Source organism: Aquarana catesbeiana, linkage group LG04 (genome assembly GCF_042186555.1).
Source record: "Aquarana catesbeiana isolate 2022-GZ linkage group LG04, ASM4218655v1, whole genome shotgun sequence".
NCBI classification, from domain to species: domain Eukaryota; kingdom Metazoa; phylum Chordata; class Amphibia; order Anura; family Ranidae; genus Aquarana; species Aquarana catesbeiana.
The window spans coordinates 628,225,157-628,248,405 of NC_133327.1; positions in this window are offsets into that span (position 1 = coordinate 628,225,157).

Here is a 23,249-nt window from a genome sequence, read left to right on the forward strand (position 1 = left end):
TTATTTATCTGACCCAATTACAAAAAAAAAAAAATGTTTAAATATTTCATCTGCACAAGGCTGGATAATTGAACTTTTTCTTTTTTTGCTTGTTTTTTTTTTTTTTTTTGTAGTGAACATTCCCAAATCCTTACGTAAATCATTCTCAAATGATCTATGTATATTACCAATATTTAGAGGCTAGTTTACTAAATGAATTGAGAATATTCACATAACCTAGTGTATGACTATCCACTTCAATTATCCAAACTTCTGAAAACCAAATTATTGTTTCTTTTATTTTTATATATTTTTCATCTGCATATTTTTGTATAATAAAGTGAATAAAGAGATTAAACTCTCCCTCTCTAATATATATATATATATATATATATATATATATATATATATATATATATATATAATATATATATATATATATATATATATATATATATATATATATATATTATATATATATATATCCCACCCTATTAGATTGTAACCTCTTCTGAGAAGGGCCCTCTTAATCCTCTTGTATTTTATTGTATTATAACTGTATCTGCTGCGTAAACTGTTGGCGCTATATAAATCCCGTATAATAATAATACATATTATATGTGTATATATATATATATAGATATATATATCTATATATATATATATATATATATATATATAGATATATATATAGATATATATATATATATATAAATACATGTAACAAGGTTTTTATTGTACTGGGCTAGTGGGCTAGGGCAATCACAGGGCCAGACAGACAATATACCCCCCAAAAGACATTAAGAGGATTTAGCTGCCAGAGGGTGCCCATATTTTTTTTTATTTCCAAAATAGTCCTCCATTTGCTGCATTACAGTGATTGCATCCTTCTGATCTGTAAATTAATTTATTGTAAATTAATCCATTCACTTGTATAATATTTTTTTTCCCCATCACTTTCATCTTTTTATGTACTCTACAATAAAATACACACTCACTACAATGAATGCATTACAAAGTGTGAGGCCTTTAGTACAAAGTTCCATGTGTGAATCATATCAATTGTTACAACAGAATTGGTTGATCTACTAAATGTATAAAGACTGTGCACTTTGTAAAAGAAGTTTCACTTTTCAAGGGAAATTTCCTTTAGCTTCGTGAAAGAGGTGTAGCTCTGCTAACTTTCATCATTCAGTCATGTGCAAGCAAAATGCTGTTTTTTTTTTTTTAATTATCCTTGCACACAATTGGGTACTCTTTGTAAAGTGAAATTGCACTGCACCTCTGGGGAAGATTCTTTTGCAAACTGCAACTCCTCTTCCAAAATGAACAGTCTGTTTCAATAGTGCCAAATTCTTATGTGCCTATAGCACCTGGAATGATTGGACAGGATAATAAATGCTCACAGTATACGTTTGGCGCAGCGCAGAAAAGCTGCAGATTGTGATCAGATGGTAGTGTGGTTGTTGAACTTGTCGCTGCCCCCCCCCCCCCCCCCCCCTGGTGTCACCCGCTGTTGTTGTTCTTCCTTTGTGTTGATAAGCAGTGATAGGAGCCCAGCACGCCGTCTGTAAATAGCCCGGCCAGGCTGAACAATAGCCGCGCTCATCCTGTTTGTCATCCACTCCAAACTCCTCCGAATCAGCGGATTTTCCTGCCCGATCCTTCCAAAAATAGACTCCCCTCCAGTATTTTAAGGCACAGGCGGCGATCCTTATTTCTTCCGGAGAAGCATTATAAAAAACAATCGTGTCCCTAATAACTGCCAGAGCATTTCCCTTTCCAATATTTGTTCGCCTTTATCTGCTGCGCCAAAGAGCGCTCAGTGACGCAAATCCGCTCCTACCCCCCAAAATACCGCAAGGAAGGATTGTGCGGCACACACCGTGCTGGCCTTTCATCTGATTATCCTATGGGCTGAGAAGGACAAGGAAACCATCACAGGGCCTCAAAGATGAGCCCAGCTAATCACTCCATTATCTGGGGGGCTGAGGCTATAGCGTCTGCAGATACCGGAGGGAGGATTCACGGAAAGGGAATGGGGGGACTTTCATTCTCAGAGCTTCATAAAGGGGAAAGTCTATTTGTGTATGATGAAGGAGTCACTGTTGTGACATATTAACACTTATATAGTGTATGTATAGCTCTCTGATTGTAGAACATCTTATATTTGTACGGAGGCAACATTATTGTCTGTATTAATGTGTCTTCATAGAACAGACAATTGTTTGTATCTCTGGATGCTGGAATATTAAGCGATTTAACTTTCCATCAAGACATGTTGTGCTCCACAATTATCTTATCTTATTTGTATCTTTTTCTGTATCTGTTTGACTTTCTTTCTTTCCTTGCTTTCGTTTCTTTCTTTTCTCATATTCTTCTCTCCTTACTTTTTATATTTTCTCCTTTTTCCACCCTCACAATCATCTTATTTCTTCTGTATATTTTCTATGTCCTCTTATTAAAGTAGTTGAGAATCCTTACTAAAAAAAAAAAAAAAAAAAAAAAGTATTGGAATATTCGCTTCAATTATTAATTCATGTGAAAACACATTTTTTGTTTTATTTGAACACCTAGTCGTGTGCAGATGCTTTTCACATGATTGGATAACTAAAGTGAATATTTATACCTTATTTATTTGTTTATTTATTTATTACATATCCTCAACTCCCCCTCCCCCCTCTCTCTCCTCCCTCTCTCTCTCTCCCCCCCACCCCTTCCCTCTCCCCCTCTTCCCCCCTCTCTCCCTCTCCCCCCCTCCCACCCCCTCTCCCCCTCTTTCCCCCCTCTCTCCCTCTCCCCCTCCCACCCCCTCTCTCTCCCCCTTCTCCCCCCTCTCTCTCTCCCCCTCTCCCCCTCCCACCCTCTCTCTTTTCTTTCTTTCTTTTCTTTTTTCTCACTATTCCCTCCTCTGTCTCTCCAGTTCTTCCTCCTCTCAATTTATCGGTCTCTCTGCCTCTTTCAGTCTTCTATCTATCCTATATCTCCCTCTCTGTCCCCTTTCACTCCTCTCTCTCTCTCTCTTCCTAAGTTCTTGCTCCCCTCAATGTCCCTCTCCTCTCTCTGCTCTCTCTACCCCCCCCCCCCCCACACACACACACACACACACACACTTTGTCTCTCTCTTTAAGTTCTTGCTCCCCTCAATTTCTCTTTCCTCTCTCTTCTTCTTCTCTCTCTCTTTCTTTGCTCCCTCTCTCACTTTCTGTCTCCCCCCCCTGTCATGGTCTAAGTTCTTGCTCCTCTCAGTTTCCCTCTCCCTCCGTCTCTTACAGCCTGTATCCCCCTTTCCCTCTGTTCTCTCTCTTTCTCCATATCCCCCTCCGTCCTCTCTCTCTCTCTTTCCCTGCCTCTCTCTCTCCCTCTGTTCTCTCTCTCTCCCCGCCTTTCTCTCCCCCCCCTGTTCTCTCTCCCTTCCTCTCTCTCTCTCTCTCTCTCTCTCTCTCTCTCTCTCTCTCTCTCTCTCTCCCTCCCTCTCTCTCTCTCCCCCTCTGCTCTCTCTCTCTCTCTCTCTCTCTCTCTCTCTCTGCCTTTCTCTCCCCCTCCACCCCCTCCTCTCTCTCTCCCTCTGTTCTCTTTCCATTTCTCTCTCTCTCTTCTATTTCACAGATGACCCTGCTCTGTCTCACAACCAGCCTCCTGTCTAGAACACAATTATGAAGATTCCTGCCCTCCATTCTCTCTATGCCCCAGCCTTGTCTATTGTGCTCCTCCACTGACATCATGTAAACATGGGTCCCTCCAGAAACAAAACAGTCATTAATCCTCCTGGTTAATTGCACCTTAATAGAAGCTCTGTCCAAACATGGGCATCTTCTCAGATGAAAATGTAATAAATGGCTTTCCAAGCTTTGCCTGAACTCCTGTCCTCCCCGACCAAGGTTACCTTGTGTAAGAAAATCATCATTTCACACAACTTATTAAAAGCTTCCTGATGTGTGTGACCCATTACAGGCCTGCTCAATATTTGTTTACATAACTGAGATTATCCAGCATGCATAAGGGGGAAAAGATTCTTATAGGCCATCTATAGAGGGAAATGTGACCAGAGCACCAAGAGGCATTAAACACAGAGATTATATGACTAATTATCGCCTCAATTATCTCAACTCATTAATGATTACTTATCCATCCACATTCCTCATTCAATGTAAGTTATTATAAACACGCAGTGCCAGTTTCTCAGGTTAAGAAGATACCCATACCTAGAAGATTACAATATATTTTTTTGTGAATTTGTTTTTCTACAATAAACCTTATGTAGATATAGTATATATATATATGTATATAGATATATCGATATCTATTAATATCTATATCTATAGATATCTATATAGATATCTATATAGATATCTATATAGATATATATATAGATATATATATAGATATATATATATATATATATCTATATATATATCTATATATTACATTTTACTGTACTATATATTTTATCTGCCTCATATCTGACAAATAATGGATTGAAGTAATCAATGGCTTGAGAATCAAATGTAATGTTATTATAAAATATATACTTCTTTATCGTTTATGCATTATTCATCTTCTTTTTATTTTTGTTTGCATTTTTTTCTCTTTCGATTTAAAGTTGTTTTAATTGTATTTTTTCCCCCATTCTGACCTATTGAACTTATGGTTACTTTAGTACTATCATATATTAGTATCATTAGTTTATGTCTGTGTGCCGATTGTGATAATGCCAGCGTTAGAATATTTGTATTAAATATAATGATCACCAGTGCGATTTTATTATTTCGTTTAGTTATTTGTGAACACAAAGGAGTTGACCTAAAGGATCTATAGAGGCTGCAAAGTGAATGTAAAGAAAAAGGGAAAAACATTTATTTTTATTTTTTGCAAGCACATGGTTGGATGTTCATAGTGAACCTTATTTACAAATGTTCGTTTTAGTAGGTGAACAGCTTAGTAAGTAAGTTAGTAAGTTGCCCAATGTATATTCAGTCTTACCATTTAGATCATCAGAAATACCATGATTTTTTTTTTTTTTTATATTTTGCTCAGTGTTTAAAGAGAAAATACTTTCTATACAACACATCACACAATATGTTTTCAGGTGTAACATAATATTCAAATGTTTATCAATGAACAATAAAGGGTCTATTTATTGATGTTTTCACACATTTTTCTAATATAATGTTACATTGAAAATATATGGAATTTGGATGCTAGCTACAAAAGTCAAGCAAAAGTTGACTTTTAGAATTGTACCCAGACATGCAATCGTTTTGTGTTCATCTGATTACAGAAAAATATAGACAATCCAAAGAGAGTTGCACTATTTATTTAGCATGTGCACCTTTATAGATCAGCGCGACTTTCCACTATGGAACTACACATCCTAGCTTCTGTGTCCTTGGTTCTGGCTGGGCTTTGTAGTACCACTTCTACACCCAACTGTTTCTGAGAAGAAGCATATTTTACACTCTGTGCGGTTTTCTACGACTGCAAATTTAAGCTCAAATATTGTAAATTAGTGGAAATAAATAATAATTCAGTATTGCATAGGACAGTCTGGAAGAAGATTGCTTGTGGATGTGGAAAATTATTATAAAGCTGGTGCGGGCATTCTGTATGGAGAGCCACACCTGCGCGATGTGCAAACATTGATCTCTGTCGCCACCTAGAGGTAGACTTGCTAACAGGCGAAGATTAAGTAGCAGCCAGACAGGTGAGTTATGGTACATACAGTGTTGGAGATTTATTAAAACTGGAGAGTGCAAAATCTGATGTAGCTGTTCACGATAGCCAATCAGCTTCCATTTTTTTTGCCAAAGCCTAATTGAACAAGCTGAAGTTGGAAGCTGACTGGCTACTATGAACTGCTGCACCAGAGTTTGAACTCTCCAGTTTTAGTAAATCAACCCTATTATGTATTAATAATGGTTATTACTACCTTTTGGTTGGAAAGCCACCTTGCTACACAAAGACTCTCGTGCACCTCTGTATTGTTGCAATAGAAGCAGAGAGGGTTTTATCTTTTTTTTATTATTTTTATATGTTTAGTGCAAATGAACTGTATTGTATTATTAAAGTATTACTAAAAGCAAAACCTTTTTTTTTAAGTTTTGGATAGCGTTGGGAGGGATTAGAACACCTGCCAAGCTTTTATTGCTGTCTGCGTCGCCCTTTCTATTTGTCCTGTTTACTTTTATTAAAGCCAAGAGTGAAAATCCCAAATTTTGGGTTGTCACCAGAACAGGAATAGAGGGGAAATCTTGCAATGGGTGCACTAGTTCCGGTGGTGACAACTAGGGATTCCCTCACTTTGGAAGGATTTGCTCTGATTTCCTGTTTTGGCTATGGGACAGGAAGTGAAGGGACATATCTCCAATGGGACACAGATGGCAAAAAATAACCCGACAGGGGTTATAACCTTCCTTTTTTGATGTAAATAACTACAATTAAAAAAAGACATACACAGATGAAATACATTTGTGGGATCTACCATGGGTGCTAAAATATTTTCTACTCTGTTTAGCCAGCCTTGTGGTTAAGATTCCGAGTCTGACAGAGCAGCCAAAATGCTGATATTACTTTCCGCAGTGAAGTAAAATAATAAAGAATGATCATTCCAGCCTATAATTGGACAGCATAATGAAGAAGAATCAGCTTTCTTTTACTGTGTAGTACAGTTGGGATCAATGAGCTTATAGTGCTGCTCCAGCATTGACTTGGGAGGTATTAAAGCGAAAGCATCAGCCTTACTGCCAAGCAGCTAGCATTTTCAGAAAAGGCCGTCAATGGAGGCCTTTTATATTTCTCGAATAGCAAGCTTCCATTGAGTAAATAAATCATAGAAGAAGCTCTGAAATATCTTTTTTTCTGCAAAAACAATCCTTGAGGTAACCCACAATGACTTGACACATGATAAAATGCCTAGACATTTGGCTATGCAATCTTTCCTGTTGGATTATCAGAATTTGGAATTCTAATGCTTCCCCCCTGTAAGGGAGAATAGCTTACTGTGGCTGCCAGCCTGATCTTATCTTAATAACAATTTCCATTAAAAGTGTGCCTGTCACCTGCACATATTTCTGTCAGTCACATATTATGGATGCTAAACCAATTTCCAGTAACTAACAGCATCACTGATGTATCCCTCACTGTTATCCCAATGGTAGCAATGCATTGTCAACTGACTTTTTTCTGTTTCATGAAAAAAAGATCAGCTATTTTTCTTAAACTGGGCAATAAAAAACAGTAGATATAGCAAGTGTACAAAACTGGAGGAAGAAAGCAGAATATTTAATCTGTGGCAATAAACACTCAATATCACAAAGGGAGGATTTTCAGCTTGTTGGAAAGTACCCCAAAGCAGGCTCAAACCTTCTATCTACAGTATGTATTGTTTTCATATCACTGTCACTATCTGACCACCAATATCAGACATTGAAACACAGATCCCTGTGATATAAACCTGCCAAAAAGCACTGGGAAAAGCCTGCTGAATCTGGCTGAGAGGAAGAGCAAATTGAGAAGACATTCTGGGGTTGATTTACTAAAGGCAAATAGACTGTGCGCTTTGCAAAGTGCAGTTGCTCCAGAGCTCAGTAAATGAAGTAAAGCTTCACTTTGCAAAGAATAACCAATCACATGCAAGGAAAATACAAACCAGCATTTTTCTTGCACATGATGGAAGTCAGCAGAGCTCCTCCTCCTCTACTAAGATCTGGAGTACAAAATGCAACTGTACTTTGCAAAGTGCACAGTCTATTTGCCTTTAGTAAATCAACCCCTCTGATTGTAGGGTGATTGCAATGTTTTTGGATAAAGGTTGCAGTTTAATTTAAGCCAAAGTATCTTTATTTTGTTTTGAACAGAGCAGAAAATGGTCAGGTTTTGAATACTGTGTGTAACCCCATAGAGGATCATTCTATTTTTTTCCAGTGCTGTCTGGCACCCATCACCTGAACAGGAAGTTCAGAGAAATGTCCCTAATGGAGACACAGACAACAATAAAATCATGACAGAGGATTTAAACTTTCCTCTGTGTTTTCTTCCTGGTGTCCCCTTTGGAGGGATTCCCCCGCATTTTGTGTTCTCTCTCACAGATGGGAACAGAAAGCAATAAAAAGCCTTCAACCAGCACCCAGAGCAATCATATTCATTACCCCTTCGTTCAAAAGTGCAAAGCCCTGATGAAGGTGGGCTCATTGAATCCCCAAAACGCGTTGAATTTTTACGTTACCAGAGACTAAAAAAAATTGAAATTAGGAATTTTTATGTTCTTCTTTTTGGCATGTTCCTCCTTGCACAACCAGTCCCTACTCAAGAAGGGAGCTGACCTCCAGACACCACTCCTAGAGACCTGACTGAAGACACCTGCTGCTTTAGGAGATCCAGCACCCCACCCACTTCTTCTGCAGAAAGTTGACAGAGATTCTAACTCTTCCTCACTCTATCCAAAAGTATTTACCGTGTATCTAAAGCCGAAACTTTTTAAAGCCCAAGTTCATGAATTAAATTAAAACATACTCTTGCAGTGCCCCCCCCCCCCTTGCATTGCAAGGGTTAAATAAGTTTGTTAACTCCATTGGATGAGGAATAAGATGTAATACATGTCCTACTCCTCCCTCCATCAAGCTCCAACACTCACCTCTGCTTTGGCTTGTGCATAGTTCCTCAATGCCTTCCTGTGCAATGCAGGGTAGTTGGCCCTGCATTATACTTGATTACTTCATTTTGCAACCACAGCCCAGAGCATCCTAGAAGAGACTACAGGGGACTGACCACACAGATGAAGGAAGCCTGCCAGAGCAAGGAATGAAATAGGTATTACACCTTATTGCACAACCCTTAGGGTTAACTCTTTATTCTTTAACTGCTTGCCGACCAGCCACTGTAATTATACTTCGGCAGGATGGCACGGCTGCGCAGATCGCCGTAGGAGTACATCAGCCGCTTTAAGAGCTCTAGGGGGCACGCACATGACGCCAGAGCCGATGCGCGTGGCTGGTGGCCGCGATGTCCGCCGGCGACCCACGATCACTCCTCAGAGAGCCAGGACGGGGATCTGTCAATGTAAACAGTTTTGTCAAGGAAGTAGAGAGAGATCTGCTGTTCCTAGTGATCAGGAACAACGATCTCTCTCTACTCTCTGTCAGTACACTTCCCCCACAGTTAGAAACACTCCCTAGAGAACACTTAACCCCTTGATCACCCCCTAGTGTTAACCCCTTCCCTGCCAGTGACATTTATACAGTAATCAGTGGCTATTTTTAGCTCTGATCGCTTTATAAATGTCAATGGTCTCAAAAAGTGTCAAAAGTGTCCGATCTGTCCACCGCAATGTCGCAGTCCCGCTAACAATCTTTGATCACCGCCATTACTAGTAAAAAAAAAATTATAATATAAAATGCCATAAATATATCCCCTGTTTTGTAGACGCTATAACTTTTGAGCAAACCAATCAATATACGCTTATTGCGATTTTTAATACCAAAAATATGTGTAAGTATACATATTGGCCTAAACTGATGAAGAAATTAGTTTTTTTGTTTTTTTTTGTTTTGGACATATATATTTATTTATTTATTTATTTTTTATTATTTAAATAAAAAAAATATTTATATACAGTATATAGTAAGAAATAAATTGAAGGTAGGTAAGCCTAGAGGTATCCCATTCATCCTAATACCCTGTACACACGATCGGACATTGATCGGACATTCCGACAACAAAATCCATGGATTTTCTCCAACGGATGTTGGCTCAAACTTGTCTTGCATACACACGGTCGCACAAAGTTGTCGGAAAATCCAATGGTTCTGAACGCGGTGACGTAAAACACGTACGTCAGGACTATAAACAGGGCAGTAGCCAATAGCTTTCATCTCTTAATTTATTCTGAGCATGCGTGGCACTTTGTGCGTTGGATTTGTGTACACACGATCGGAATTTAACCGATCGGATTTTGTTGTCGGAAAATTTTATAGCCTGCTCTCAAACTTTGTGTTTCTGAAATTCCGGCGGAAAAAGTCCGATGGAGCCCACACACGATCGGAATTTCCGACAACACAATTTTTCCATCGGAAAATCCGACCGTGTGTACAGGGCATAAGAGGTGTAGGGACAAATCATAGGTGAAGAACAGCATAATGACAGCTAAAGACCTCTAGTGAGTCCCTGCACCAAACCCAGCCAATAAATCAAAAATGGCAATCGCTCCAATCAATTCTTTTAACAGAGAATTTCACAGAACACTTACCAGCTAGTCTGAAAAAAATCTACACTATTGCAACAATTTAAGTAAAAAACATTTTAGTTGCATTCATTTGCAGAACATTTTTGTATTGTATACAGTTAAGTAACAATAAACAATCGTACAATCACAGATTCAATTACCATTGAAAACATTGAATTGATTAAATTAATTATTTTTCAAAGCAATAACCAGGTGTGACTTAACTCAGAACAAAAACTGTACTAGTCCAGGGAGTGGTGAGGCTGTGAGGGACAGTACCGGAGAAGAGATGAGTACTACAACTAGAGTCCCCCCCTAAATCTGTGTTGTTCACTTACACACACACACACACACACACACACACACACACACACACACACACATATATATATTTGTATACTAGGGCTGCGGAAATTAACGATTAATTCTTCGATTAATCGTTCTTTTTTTGATCGGTAGGCTCCCTGCCCTGGGGCTGCTTTGAGCCAAGCTGTGGCTGCTTTGAGCCAAGCTGTGGCTGCACCGCAGCGCTCCGCTCCACTCCCTCCTCCTCCACTATATGTCATACACAGTCTGCGGGCATCTCCCGCTGTGTGTCTCCGAGCTGAGTGTGAAAACTTTGGCCGTCTCACCATGCCCATAATGCAGTCTCACCGTGCCCATGATGCAGTCTCACCGTGCCCATAATCGCAGCCTCACTGTAGTCAGTGCCTGTGCCTGGATTACACAGTTTGCAGGCATCTCCCGCTGTGTGTCTCGGAGCTAAGTGCGAAAACTTTGGCTGCGCTGTGAGAAAAGTCCCACCCTCCACCTAGATCAGCTCATGTGATAGACGCAGTGTTCTGTCTATCACACAAGCTGATCTAGGAGGAGGGTGGGACTTTTCTCACAGCGCGGCCAAAGTTTTCGCACTCAGCTCCGAGACACACAGCGGGAGATGCCCGCAGACTGTGTAATCCAGGCACAGGCACTGACTACAGTGAGGCTGCGATTATGGGCACGGTGAGATTGCATTATGGGCACGGTGAGACTGCCATTATAGGCAAGGCGAGGCTGCAATTATGGGCACGGTGAGACAGCATTATGGGCACGGTGAGACAGCATTATGGGCACGATGAGGGTGCAATTATAGGCACGGCAAGGCTGCGATTATGGGCACGGTGAGACAGCATTATGGGCACGGTGAGACTGCGATTATGGGCACGATGAGGCTGCGATTATGGGCACGGTGAGACTGCATTATGGGAACGGTGACGCTGCGATTATGGGCACGGTAAGTGTAAGTCTGAGATTATGGGCACGGTAAGGCTGCAATTATGGGCACGGTGAGGCTGCAATTATGGGCACGGTAAGGCTGAGATTATGGGCACGGTGAGGCTGAGTTTATGATGTGTGATGTCCTAGCCATGCCCCGCTATGTCCGGCTTTGGCCGTTGCCATAACAACGGTGCTAAATCAGCTAAAAGTAGTTGGATCTGTATGTGCGTTATAATTAATCGAAATTAGTCGATTAATCAATTAAAAAAAAACGATTAATCGAGCACGAAAATTTTAATCAGTAACAGCCCTAATATATATATATATATATATATATATATATATATATATATATGCAAAAGTGAGTACACCTTCACGTTTTTGTAAATATTTTATTACAGTAATACCTCGGTTTGCGAGCATAATTCGTTCTAGAAGCATGCTTGTAATCCAAATCACTCTTATATCAACCCAAATTTTCCAATAGAAATAATGGAAACTCAGATAGTTCATTCCACAACCATTTATTCATAAAAAAATGATCAAAATATGAGCAAAAGCTCATATTAATACTGTACAGTACTGTACCTCTGTGTTGAAAAAAAAAAAGAATCACAGTTTTAATGTAAAAAAAAAAGAATTACACTCACAATGTTAAGGAGCCTGAAGCTCATCCATGTAAAGCCGCTGTGTATATGTACAGTAAAGCCGCTGGTGTACAGTATACAGTGCTATATGTGGCCAAAGGTTCAGGGGCAATGGTGGCTCGGAGACACTCTGGAACTGTTGACATCACTTCCGGGTGCTCTGAAGGCACGTTACGCCCGCCCCACCCAGCTAGGAGTGTCTCTGGGTGTCTCCAACAGCTTTATTGTACATATACACAGTGGCTTTACATGGATGAACACCAGACTCCTTAACATTGTGAGTGTAATTCTTTTGTTTTTACAGTAAAACTACTGCTCGTATATCAAGACAAAAAGAAATGTTGCTCATCTTTCAAAACGTTTGTGTATCGTAAACCAAGGTATTACCGTATATCTTTTCATGTGACAACACTGAAAAAATTACACTTTGCTACAATGTAAAGTAGTAAGTGTACAGCTTGTATTACACTGTAAATTTGCTGCCCCCTCAAAATAAATCAACACACAGCCATTAATGTCTAAACCGCTGGCAACAAAAGTGAGTACACCCCTAAGTGAAAATGTCCAAATTGGGCCCAATTAGCCATTTTCCCTCCCCAGTATCATGTGACTCGTTAGTGTTACAAGGTCTCAGGTGTGAATGGGGAGCAGGGGTGTTAAATTTGGTGTTATCATTCTCACTCTCTCATACTGGTCACTGGAAGTTCAACATGGCACCTCATGGCAAAGAACTCTCTGAGGATCTGAAAAAAAGAATTGTTGCTCTACATAAAGATGGCCTAGGCTATAAGAAGATTGCCAAGACCCTGAAACTGAGCTGCAGCATGGTGTCCAAGACCATACAGCAGTTTAACAGGACATGTTCCACTTAGAACAGGCCTCGCTATGGTCAACCAAAGTAGTTGAGTGCATGTGCTCAGCATCATATCCAGAGGTTGTCTTTGGGAAATAGATGTATGAGTGCTGCCAGCATTACTGTAGAGGTTGAAGGGGTGGGGGGTCAGCCTGTCAGTGCTCAGACCAAATGGCGCACATGGCATCAAATTGGTCTGCATGGCCATTGTCCCAGAAGGAAGCCTCTTCTAAATTTGATGCACAAAAAAGCCCACAAACAGTTTGCTGAAGACAAGCAGACTAAGGACATGGATTACCGGAACCATGTCCTGTGGTTTGGTGAGACCAATATAAACTTATTTGGTTCAGATGGTGTCAAGCATGTATGGTGGTAACCAGGTGGGGAGTACAAAGACAAGTGTGTCTTGCCTACAGTCAAGCATGGTGGTGGGAGTGTCATGGTCTTGGCTGCATGAGTGCTGCCGACACTGGGGAGCTAAAGTTCATTGAGGGAACCATGAATGCCAACATGTACTATAACATACTGAAGCAGAGCATGATCCCCTCCCTTCAGAGACTGGGCCGCAGGGCAGTATTCCAACATGATAACGACCCCAAACACACCTCCAAGACGACCACTGCCTTGCTAAAGAAGCTGAGGGTAAAGGTGATCGACTGGACAAGCATGTTTCCAGACCTAAAGCATTGAGCATCTGTGAGGCATCTTCAAACAGAAGGTGGAGGAGCGCAAGGTCTCTGACATCCACCAGCTCCGTGATGTCGTCATGGAGGAGTGGATGAGGACTCCAGTGGCAACCTGTGAAGCTCTGGTGAACTCCATGCCCAAGAGGGTTAAGGCAGTACTGGAAAATAATGGTGGCCACACAAAATATTGACACTTTGGGCCCAATGTGGACATTTTTTGTCAGCAATTTAGACATTAATGGCTGTGTGTTGAGTTATTTTGAGGGGACAGCAAATTTACACTGTTATACAAGCTGTACACTCACTACTTTACATTGTAGCAAAATGTCATTTCTTCAGTGTTGTCACATGAAAAGATATAACAAAATATTTACAAAAATTTGAGGGGTGCACTCACTTTTGTGAGATACTGTATATATAACTATATATCATTTTTTTTTAATTATTTAATTTAAAATGATGTATACATCTAAATCTGTAAAGAATTATGTCTCACATGGAACATGCTTGCTTTAACATGCAATTTAAATGCACCATATGCTTCAATGCCACAATTAAGACTAACAATCAAGTTACACCTAATGAAAAAAAAAAAAGATTTTCATGGAACGGCGTTGCCAGACTTACACTCAGAGCCGTTTCTCGCCAGCAAGCATGCAGATCACACGGCTGGCGCGATTTGTTCCCACTCACATACTTATAGAGCACATACAGCACCAGATGGAATGGATTTTATTGGTTTTAATATACAGGCCCATCTCTCTCCCTCTCTCTGATTCACTTTCCCCTGTAGTCAGCTGATGAAGTGCTTAAGCACTCAGCTCGAAAGCGCCAAGTCCAGCAGGCGCGCGCTGCGAAGAATCGAGGGCTGTGTTCCGTCTTGCGATGCCTATTTTTACACCTTCTGTTTTTTCCTAGTTTGACGTTATTAATCACCGTTCCGCCAAAGAGCCATTGTTTAGCTCTTGAAGAAGAATGTTGTTATATTGACTGTTTGTGCGTCAGTCCACCTCTCGCTGGAAGACTATTTGGATGAAATTGGAGATAATTTCCATTAAGAGAACAAGCATTATTATTCCCTCATGCCAGATTGAAAAGTGAGCCAAGAGGACTATTTTTGACTTTGGTTCACCTCAGGAAGGAACTTTCTCGACTTTAATGGGATTTCGTTATTGTTGCATTCGCCTTCTGTTTGACAGCATGCCAAGGGGATCTGAAAATTGTTTAGAGAACGGCATAAAATATCACAGAGCACAAAGCAGTTTGCCGTAGCACATTCCTTTATGATGTTTATCCTGAAAAAAAAAAAAAAAAGTTATATATTGTTCTTGGCTGAAAATACATTAGTCACAGGCTCACAAACATGTGCTTTTTCTTGCCGTGTTTAAAGCCCCTTGCCAGCTACAGTCAATTGCTTGCTCCAGCAATTAATCAGAGCCCAGCTTTTATAGATCTATATGTATTTTTTAATTGTTTGGGGATTTTTTTCCTCTGGTTCTCAGACCGCGCTCCAAAACTGGTTTATGTTTTCTCATACACATGTCCTTGGCTCAGATGTTATGTATTGTGGCCTTCATAAGCAGGGTTGTTGGAACGCTATTATATTAAAGTCAGAGGTCATATTGAACATTTTGAGAACATGTCATTTTTTTTTTTTTAGCGGCCACCAACACTGTCTTACATCTCTCAGCGACAAAATGTCCATGCTTTGTTTCTTAAAGCAGACTCTACAGCTGTCCCCTGCAGTACTTGTTTTCCACCAGTAGATATCCTCAGTCTTCCATTCTGAATGACAGCCAGCATCATTCAACCCACTTCCTCTGAAGCCCAGGCTTTCATGGACTGCCCTAGACCAAAGGTTTCCAGTCTTCCCCTGATAACAAGCTAACTGAGAAAAAAGGAATACAGTCAGGAAAAAAAAAGATAGGCCATCATCCCTAGGTATTGGAATAAACAACAGGAAAAGACCCTCCTAGTGGGATTTTAAAGGCCCAAAACTAAACTTATTAACAAATATCAAAAAGTACTAGAGCGTAAAAGCATAATTACAATTTTATTTTAAAAATTCATTCAAAAGAGGACAATTTATTGGCTGGTGTAATGGTTTGATCACCTCAAATCAAAGCGCACAATGTTCTATATATACTGTTGATGTTATGAATTATACAGTGACAGATGCATACAGAATCATCTGACGCATTTCAGAAAAGAGTTCTTTCTTCAGGGCTGCATGATGGTAGAACATAATCACTTCTAAAAATAAAGCATAAAAAATATGTATAAGCAATCAAAACTGTTACAGTTTACAAAATCATTACAGACAACCATTTTATTTATTGCACTTACATGCTATTCAGGAAGAAAATACTTGTAACTCAGCCAAAATCAAGTTAAAAAACAGCAGTAGCATCTATCCAAACAGGAGAGGGACAGCCCACCCAAATGCCCATATAAGGAGGTCAAAACGAGAACTACTGAAGGGCACACCAGTGTCAGGCACCAGAAGCCCCAGCAGGCCTGATGGAAAAAAGCGGAAAGAAAAGAAAAATAATAATACAAAGGAAACTATATCATATGAAAGTTCTGAATAATAATGAACTTTCATATCATATAGTTTCCTTTGTATCGTTTTTCAATTATTCTGTAATGTTCGATAGAATATACATAGGCATGCGCACAGGGTGTGCCGGATGTGCCTGGGCACACCCCAATAACCTTGTGTGCATTAGCATTATCACTCTGGGTGCAGGCGGGGGGATGGGAAAAATCTCCCTCTTATCGGCTCTGCCATAGGAAAATAGCTTACGCACTTCTCTTTCACTATGTGGGCAGGGAGATCAATGTGCCGGGGTCATATCTATGTAGACAAACACACATGCATGTGTGTTTGAGCTTTGGGGTGTACACCCTAATGCAACAGGCTGCGCACACCTATGATAATATAATATATGTTCCAAAAGGCATGGACTCATATGAAAGAACAAAACAGCAAAAATAAATTGTGCTATATTAGAACAGAAATATTGGGTCTTTTTTGGTGTTAAATAGAGTAGGGACCTGCAAAAATCCCACTTTTGCTGTTTGTGTACTATTCAAGAAATTTCCCTGCACCGCCTGCTGCAGAAAGTGAGAGGAAATCTCAACAAAATGAAGGAAATTTGCCACTTGGACAGTTGTCACTGTGACAGTGGTCCCCAAGTAAGATAAGAGGAAGCTAGCGCAGACGCAGACCATAATGAAAACCTGGAACCTGTATGTCTAAAGGACCTGGATTTGAGTCATCAGTGATTAATGGTCAGTTGAGTTCATTAGGAGCATAATGGCTCCAGTGAGGATGCTCTCAGCACAAACATGGTACCAGGGGCGGATCCAGGGGGGGGCAACGGGTCAATTGCCCCCTCCGAGAATGCTGGGGAGAGGGCAGGCAGCTGGGTCCACGGGAGAGAGAGAGCGGACGGCCGGGCGGGTGACAGTCTGAGTCTGACTGTCAGTCTCAGACTATCACCAGCCCCCCCGGCCGTCCGCTCTCTCACCCGCCCACTGTCAGTCACTGACAGTGGGCAGGTGAGAGAGCGGACGGCCGGGGGGCTGGTGACAGTCTAAGCCTGACAGTGGGGTGGGCGGATGAGAGCGGAAGGCCGGGCTGCTGGCCAATCAGGGAGCCGGCAGGCAGGGGAGCAGAGAGATGACATCATCTCTCACCTCCCGCCCTGCATCCCTGCAGTTCCGCCCTCACTGTGCAGGTAGCTACGGGCAGCAGAGAGATTACATAATCTCTCTGCTGCCTGACTGGTAATCTGCTGATTCACCCTCTGAGAAAAAGAATGTGACAATTGTAGCTGTAGCAGGCAAGTGACAATCCGCAACGTGTGGCAGATGATGTGGCAAGTGACAATCTGCAGCTGGTGGCAGGCGACATGGCAAGTGACAATCCGCAATGTGTGGCATGTGACGTGACAATCCGCATCTGGTGGCAAGGTGACGTGGCAAGTGACAATCCGCATCTGGTGGCAGGTGACGTGGCAAGTGACAATCTTCATCTGGTGGCAGGCGACGTGGCAAGTGACAATCCGCAATGTGTGGCAGGCGACGTGACAATCCGCATCTGGTGGCAGGTGACGTGGCAAGTGACAAACCGCATCTGGTGGCAGGTGACGTGGCAAGTGACAATTGTAGCAGGCAAGTGACAATCTGCATCTGGGGGCAGGTGACGTGGAAAGTGACAATCTGCAATGTGTGACAGGAGATGTGGCAAGTGACAATCCGCAATGTGTGGCAGGTGACGTGGCAAGGTGACAATCTGCATCTGGTGGCAGGCAACGTGGCAAGTGACACACTTGGGGCTCCCACTGATTCTGCATTATGGTGAGTTGAACTATTTAATTTTTTATAACAATGTAATAATAGAAAAAATGCGCTTCAATCATCCTGACACCATAACAATCATGGTGCTGTGATGATTGAAGTGCCAACACCAGCCATTTCCCTGATAAATTCCCCCCAAAAAACGTATTTTCTGGCAGTGCCCCTCCCGAGACTAGACTCTGGATCCGCCCCTGCATGGTACCTCTTATCTTGGAGAGACAAAGTTTGGAGTCTAAGTATACAAAGTCTATTGGGGGTGCCAGACCAAAGAACTAAGAGTCCAAAGTCTTTTATCACTTGTGTTCATTCACAGCAAGACCATATAAAATAGGCAACATGTTCCAGGAGGTTCAAAGATCTCATCTTCAGCTTTAATATTTTATGAAGTTAGGAGGACTCAAACATCATATACAGTATAATTATTTGGACGCTAAGCAGTGAAGAGTGCTCATGTGCATCAAGTGGTGCAGCTACATTACACCTGGGCACTCTTTACTGTATCTCCAAAAAATGAATTGTGGTAACTTTGGCATTTTGAGTCCTCCCAATTACATACATTTATTTAGCCTTGCAGAAGGGGGAAATCTTTGAACTGCCCAAACCATGTCTTTCTTTTATTTTCTTGTAGTGAATAAACGCCAGTATTAAAAGAAACACCAGTATTAAAAGACGTTTTAGTTTTAGGACTCTTAGTTCATTGGTTTGGCTCTCTCAACAGACTTTTTATACAGTGATAATAACCTGGCAGAGGGTTTTATCATTCTCAATCCAAAACTACGGTAAAATGTTTTGAAAAACATTTATATTATTTAGTATAATCTGTCATTAAATGGGCAGTGTTATTTCTGGAGGAGTTAGAGGGACACTGTTACCTTGCCCATGAAGGACAAAGTGACAGAGCCCCCTCTAATTTTTTCAGGTCTAGCAACCAATCTCTGTATAGGCAAGGTAACAACAATTAAATAAATATTTGGCATTCTGGTCCATTCATTTAGAGTTAAAAACCATGATGTGTAGATTATCAAGATCATTACATCTCTGAATAATATATATTTTCTTCTGGGTTTAATGGTGAGCTTAACCACACTGACCCCAGTTCTTCTTCTTCTTAATAACAAGTCCTTCAGCAGTAGGTTTTGCACGGCACAGCCAATGACTAATATTTCAAAGCAGTTATGAAACACATGAGATGCACACCAAATACATCTGGACACAATCAGATTTTATGATGCTTTTTTTTTTTTCTTGCAGGACACAAACACCCAAATAAATTCTCACAAAACAAGGGTAACGTCAAATTGAATTCCCAACAAAACAGAAATGAAAAATTACCGCCTTTTCATTTTATTATTATGGAACTGTGTGATGTTGATGGGAAGAAACAAGCAAACAATTATTAACTGGAGTTTTGGGGTCACTGAAAAACAGCCAAATATTTTCCAAATACCTAAATAGTGTTATGCATAAATTCAACAAAACTGCTTATTAAGGAATGTTCAGACATCTGGGCTTGTGTGTAGTTCCTTTATTGTAGGATTATTTGGTGAAAGAACCGAGTATGACCATAGGTACAATTTCCTAGCCCTCAGCTAGCCAGCAAAGAGGACCAATGGGGTATGTAAGCCCAACAATACATTTACCTTATTCCTCTCTAGGAACTTCCTAGGTTAAGCTTTTAACCTTAGAGCAACCTTTGAAATAATTTTCAAGTCTTGAGGAGCCCCATCTTAAATTAGGTAGCCAGAGTCAGCGGGGACAGGATTTGTGCTAGAAGTCAAAAGAGAATGTGTGGTAGAAAAGGGATTTGGGGGGATTTGTGCTTAACAGGGGTGGAGAGTGTGTGCTGGGAAATGGGATTGGGGAGAAGAGAATTTGTGCTGGGGGGATTTAAAGGGGAAGGAGATTTTTACTAGAAGGAGGATTAAGAGGGAAAAAGAATTGTGGTGTAAGGGGAAAGGATTTGTGCCGGAAGATGGCATTGGGGGAGTAAAATTTGTGCTAGGAGAGGGGTAGGGAAGAGTAATTGTGCTGATAGGGGGAATTTAGAGGGGACAGGTCTAAAGAGGGATTTGTTTAGGGAAGGAGTTTTATTTGGTGGGGAAGAGGGGAAAAGATTTGTGCTTGGTGTCGTAAGTGTGTAGATTAGAGTTGGATATTTTTTTTTTTAAGAAGGGGACACAGTGGCAACTTTTGCTGAAAGAGTAAAGTGGGGAACAGTATTGCTTTCTGTGTGTGATGTACTCCTAAACTCGACAGTGACTTCAGCACACACTATAAACTTTGGATTACATATTCCTGACCCCTGCACAATGCCTTACAGACTTCTGCACTATATGCACTATATTGTACTGTTGCTTCTCATCAAATTGTTCATTGTCTCAAAAGTTGATGGTTTCTAAGCAGGCCGTTACTATATTAATGAACTTCTTCTTTAAAGGAAGGCTCAGACAAAGTGTAAACGCTCTAATTTCAGAGTTTACAACGACTTATAGAAAGACATTGGCATATTTTGTGCAACGACTGAGTGATAAGAACATCTTTGACTACCGAACCTCAAGTGGTCTTCAGAGGAGTACCTTCACTTAGAGATAAAATTGTTACTGGTGTTCTTAACCCACCTTATAAACCAACTCCTTTCTTTCAGAATCTTGATGGTTACTACCAATGTAGGAAATGCCAAGTATGTGCCCTAAATGTGTGCAGACATAAGAATACCAGATAATTTATATCTACAAGTTCTTCCCGTAACTTTAAGATAAGACCTTTTATCACTTGTTCCACTACAGGGGTAGTATATTTATTACAATGTCCTTGCAGACTTCAGTATGTGGGCAGGACCAAGTGGGCCCTACAGGTGAGATTAAACAAGCATATCAACAATATCAGGAAGGGCTGTAAGAACCATTCGGTTTTAAAGCATTACGCATTGGTTCACAATAGGGACCCCACAAATACAATTTTTTGGGGCATTGACAGCTACAGACCACATTGGAGGGGGTGTTTATTGGTGAGAGAGATCACACAACTTGAAATGAAGTGGATTTTCAAAATAGGATGTTTTTCCCCTTTAGGCCTCATTGTGAATGTAGATGTCAATGCCTTTGTTGATAATTCCTAAAATACTGAATGGCATAATGGTGTGATGGATATTAATGCATTTAGATAAACTGATGTATGTTTTTTCCATGTGGAGGGGAGGGTGTGGGAATATGACGCTATTTAAAAATTTAGAAAATTTTTAAAACTTCCTTTTGTAGAAATATTTGAATATTTCATATATATTGTTTATATATGTTTATTGTTTGTAACCCGAGGGGCTCTCTGGACTCCAATAAGCTATTATACACTTTTGTGATTAACCAGCAAAATGTGTTTTTTGTTTTAGTTGTCTATATTGGATACTTAATATGCATTATACATTTTCCCCTTTAGAGGGCAGTATATTTGACTGTCCCCTTTAATGTTTTTCTTCTAACTTCCGGGTGGACCAGAGTGAGGTACACTCTTTAGGGTTGATTTTCACCCATGAATTGGACAGGAGTCCAATGTAGTTTTTAATGTGATGATAAGCTGAGTATCTGTTATCAAATTGGAGTAGGTATTTGTGCCGATTTTTATATTATGGGATTAAAGCGATGATATAATGTTACAGGCCAAACTAGGCAAGATTGGTGTCCAGCTGAGTTCCTGGGAATCAGATCGAGGCTTGGTTTTATCTTTGAAAAGATTAAAGGAAAAAACCCATGCTATGAAAATAAAATGTATGTGATAATAATATTACCATTTAATAGGGCTGCTGCTATAGTGAAAGGTAAAGAACCCCAAAGAATGCAAGAAATTGAATGTTAAACTCAGCGCTGCTCTTATAGCTTAAACCAATAGAATATCTAGCAGGGCTTTTTTCTCGGAGAATAGGTGCAGGAACTCCCCCCATCTGAATCACCCCTTGTCTCTGCCCCCTACCCACCTCTGACCACCGTCCCTTGATTCCACCCCCTACCCACCTACCAGTACTGCCCCTTTTAGAGAATACAGAACCAAGTATCATTTTGTGGTGCTAAATCATTTGTATGGAACATGTTAATGATAAAAAGAAAAGCAGTGAAATAGATCCCCTGCAGCCAGCAACAATAGAATCCCAGCAACAATGGACTCCACCCCAACAACAATAGATTCCCTGCAGCAACAGTAAACCACCCACAACAAAATATCACACCCAGTAACAAAATATCCACCCAAGCATCATTAGACACCCCCCCCCCAGCGGCAACAACAAATCTCCCAGCAACCAGCATCAATAGATCCTCCAGCAGCCAGTAAAAATAGAGCTCTCCCTCAACAGTAGATCCCTTCCAGCAACATAAGACCCCCCAGCAACAATAGATTCCCCATCAGCAATAATAGACCCTCACATAAAATCAGATCCCCACCAGTGACAATAGATTCCCCAGCAGCCAACATCAATAGACCCTCCAGCACACCCCACACCCCATGCTATTACATACATTCAGTGCTAGAGGTGCCGGAACTGCGTTCCCCCGCGTTACCGCTGAAAAAAAGCCCTGATATCTAGCATACCTATGTCAGCATATACAGTACAATAACATGATATAACTTGACAATATGGTATTAAAGTGCTCATTGCATATTTATAGTGCAGAAAAATAAAGTGCAATCATATGAAGTCCATCCAATATGATGTGCTGAACTTGTGAAATTAGTTGAAGTGGTTCTCAGGTGACTGTTCGTGCCCCCTCCTGGGTCCCCACTCAGCAGAAAGAAACTTTAAACATGCCTGTAAGAATATCCAGAATAGTATCTCCCATCACTGGTAATGTTGACACTACATAGGGGCAGCTCCTGTCTTCCACCGGTGTATTTAAAACATGTGAATGTCCTGGATCCTTCCCAGCTTTCACGGTGATTGGACATCCATTTTAAGTATATGGCAATGAAGGGATAAGAGTATATATAGTGTAATGCTGCAAGATTTATTCATAAAATCCAAAGATATTACACTTATAGCGAAAAACTTTAAAACGTGCAGAGAAACGCCGCCTTGGCGTGCAAACAATCGTCACTAGGTATCCTCAGCTGAAGATATACTTACAGGCGTTTTTAAAGTTTCTTTCTGGTGAGTGGTGACCCAGGAGGGGGGCACGAACAGTCACCTGAGAACCACTTCAACTAATTTCACAAGTTCAGTACATCATATTGGATGGACTTTATATGATTGCCTTTAT